The following is a 3,737-nucleotide window of genomic DNA, read 5'->3' as shown; positions in this document are numbered from 1 at the left end:
CGCTCTGGATAAGGGCGTCTGCTAAATGACTAAAAATTTTATACAGTAGCCCATAATTACAGTCCATAACTAGGGCCACTACTTCAGATTAAGTGATTGGAATGTATTGTTTTATAGTTTTTCCTGGACAGGTCACATGTTCAGAAAAAAAAAAGGTTCCTGATTAGAAGCCACCAATACCAAATAACCAGTCAGACAGACTCAGAGGGACAATTATCCACTTGTGTAACATCCCATACACTTCCTCTGACACTCAGAGATCTAGCAACCATAACATAACCTCTGGGGACAGAGAGTCAAGGGAGTGCAACATCAGTCTTGGGGGCCAGAATCAATTTAAACACCACACACGACTACTTCTGAAAATTGGAGGCATTAACCTGTGAGAAGAGCCTACTGGTTACAGCTCCTAAAACCATGATGCGGTTTTATTCAACTCAAACTTCAAATTGGAGGTTTATGTGCAACTGCATAAACACTGTAAAGTGGGCTGGAGTGACGTGAGATCCATCGGTAGAATGCATTTCAGCCAGAACACCACAATCTGTGTAATCCATCAGGATAGTCCCCTGTAGCTCAGTTGGTAGAGCATGGCGCTTGAAACGCCAGGGTTGTGGGTTCGTTTCCCACGGGGGGCCAGTATGAAAATGTATGCACTCACTAACTAAGTCGCTCTGGATAAGAGCGTCTGTTAAATTACTAAAATGTAAATGCAATTTCATAATAACGCTTTACTCTACCTTGGGATTCTCAAAAGGCAGTTGAATAAGCAAAGACAAGGGGCATGTTTCGGGAGATGCAAGAAGATGCAAGAGGATGCTGCTAGACGGATGCAAGAAAATCATTTAAAAGTATGTATTCTTCTCTTACAGTTACGCCACAAGCAACTAAGATTCTGTATGGCGACTTATAATTAATTTTAAATATGCCGAAGAACTTGCCCTTGGTCAATATCAAGGGAATAATAAATTAACTTTCTAATTTCAATATCAGGACAAGATAGGAAATTAGCAACATTAATGGCAGCATTAATGATATCTCGGGGCAAAATATGACTCATAGCCAGTTAGTTTTTCTATTTTTTCCCTCCTAACCTACAGTCTTCTCATCCCTCCGACAGATATCACTGGCGGACAGAAATATATGACAAAACTCTGTGTGAAACATAAACAACATATGGACAAACCATGTCGATTGAAAGAATAGAATAAAGTGTAGAAAGATATCAAATAAATATTGTTTTCATGTAACCACGGCAAATTATCCCTTGAAGAACAACACCCAGTTTACTGTAAGTGTAGGTTACATTAGGTTCCAGTGCAAACAAAGATCAATACAAAACTCAATAAAACAGTAATTCCACCATGTAGAGGAATATGTTTTTATTGGCTAGACAGTAGAACAAATCCAATAGTTGCACAAAAGAACACAAACATAGTAATAACAAGGCCTGCAGATTTAATTTATTCACAGACATTCAATTGAACAGCAGAAACTATAAATACTTTCTGGAAGGGTAGAAAACTTTATAAATATCACTGTACAAATGTACAAATGTATATCCATCATCTTTGTTTGAACAAGAAAGAGTTGCTCCTTCAAATACATTAACATCAGAAAGAGGAAGGACAGCATCAAATATGATATAATGGTAATGATGATGATGGTGATGGTGGTGATTGTGGTGATGATGATGACGATGATGAGTGTGCTGCAGCAAAGCGTAGTAGACCTATCAGATAAGGAACGCGACATACATTTCATGGAGTTCACAGAGGTATTTGCTCTGGATAAAACATTCGAAATAACCACAAAATATCAGTATATAAGGTGGAGAAGATTTTCAGACACTCAAACCTATAAAAATTTAATGGACAAAAAATAAAAATATATATTTTTTTAATGCTGAAAGTCATATTTTTCTCAAGATGGAATTCAGTGTCTTTTGTAAAATGTCATAGAAAAATGTATAGGCGAAGAATGCTATTCAAACAACTCACACATACAGTACACGTGCTACAATGTAGAGTAAATGATCAGGTGGACAAGGTTTTGTGAAGCTACAGGAAGCTACCTGCCTTGATCAAAAACTTCCTCCTTGACTCAACTGTACTGTACTGTACTGTAGTACTAATCCCTTCTGCATCATTGTTGTACTTTAACAGTCAGACTAAGTAATGGGTCCTGTAGAATGTTCTTCAATTCACTGAGAAAAAAAGGTGCTATCTAGAACCAAATATTTTATGAAAAAAATGTCTTAGAGTGTACCTCTTCAAGATTCTACTGCTCTGAAGTTGTTTCAGTTATAATCAGGTTGTTGTTGAGTGTTTTTACAGGCCTGGATGATTAAATCATGGGACTAGGTAAGTGTGGAAGTGGTTAAAAGCAGGCAGCAGTCAGCATGTAGTTTATGCATGAACCAAGTATGTTTTACTGTGAGGCCTCCATACAACATAAAAATAAGACCTCCTTGTCTTTCTTCCTATTTGGATTTGGAGGGATTCAATTCTTAGCATTATAAACATATCTCTCTCTGGCAGATTGGGTGGATTTCTTTTGCATTTTCCCCACTAAAAGCTGCTTTGCCGCAAGGTCGGTGGCATCAGGGGAGAGGTTACCAGGCTTTAAGGTCTGTATGATGGAATGAATTGTGTCGGTGGCTATAGAGCTCTGTAGAGCTCCCTCTCCTCTCTCATACGAGCTGATCTCTATCTTAAAGTAATGCTGCTCTTGCTCTCACCAGGTTACAATAGTGCATATGGGAGGCTCAGGGGAAGATTCAAGAGCAACAGGACCGAAAGCCATTTGGTTTGTCCACTGCCCACGTTTGCCTCTCAGAACACAGTCATGAAACCTCAGAACCACAGAACAGCACATCTCTGAGGACACAACCTCCATACATTTAATGTGTATGAAAAGACACTGGCCATAATCTATGCTGATATGTATTTAAAGATACAAGACAGTAGTACAAATTTGATGTGGAAGTCATTAAAGTTCACAATTTCCCAATATTCACAGTATGTACAGTATACAGTGCATTCAGAAAGTATTCAAACCCCTTGACTTTTTCCATATTTTGTTACGTTAAAGCATTGATTAAATAGTTTTTTCCCCTCATTAATCTACACACAATACCCTATAATGACAGAGCAAAAACAGGTTTTTAGAAATGTAAAATAATAAACTGAAAGTATTCAGACCCTTTACTCAGTACTTTGTTGAAGCACCTTTGGCAGCGATTACAGCCTTGAGTCTTCTTGGGTATGATGCTACAAGCTTGGCACACCTGTATTTGAGGAGTTTCTCCCATTCTTCTCTGCGGATCCTTTCAAGCTCTGTCAGGTTGGATGGGGAGCGTCGCTACACAGCTATTTTCAGGTCTCTCTAGAGCTGTTCGATCGGGTTCAAGTCCGGGCTTTGGCTGGGCCACTCAAGGACATTCAGAGACTTGTCCCGAAGCCACTCCTGCGTTGTCTTAGCTGTGTGCTTAGGGTCGTTGTCCTGTTGGAAGGTGAACCTTCACCCCAGTCTGAGGTCCTAAGTGCTCTGGAGCAGGTTTTCATCAAGGATCTCTCTGTACTTTGCTCCGTTCATCTTTCCCTCCATCCTGACTAGTCTCCCAGTCCCTGCCGCTGAAAAACATACCCACAGCATGATGCTGCCACCACCATGCTTCACCGTATGGATGGTGACAGGTTTCCTCCAGACGTGACGCTTGGCATTCAGGCCAAAGA

The 3,737-nt window shown here is 39.8% G+C and overlaps 1 non-coding gene across 1 annotated transcript; it reads left to right on the top strand.

Annotated features, from left to right (window-relative positions):
• The first annotated feature begins 565 nt into the window (after positions 1–565).
• Positions 566–640, top strand: trnas-uga. Its single transcript has one exon. It is a non-coding gene; the product is annotated as a tRNA-Ser (tRNA).
• Positions 641–3,737: the final 3,097 nt, after the last annotated feature.

The sequence above is a fragment of the Coregonus clupeaformis genome, chromosome 16 (assembly GCF_020615455.1).
Source record: "Coregonus clupeaformis isolate EN_2021a chromosome 16, ASM2061545v1, whole genome shotgun sequence".
NCBI lineage: Eukaryota > Metazoa > Chordata > Actinopteri > Salmoniformes > Salmonidae > Coregonus > Coregonus clupeaformis.
This window is presented reverse-complemented; position numbering and strand designations above follow the sequence as displayed.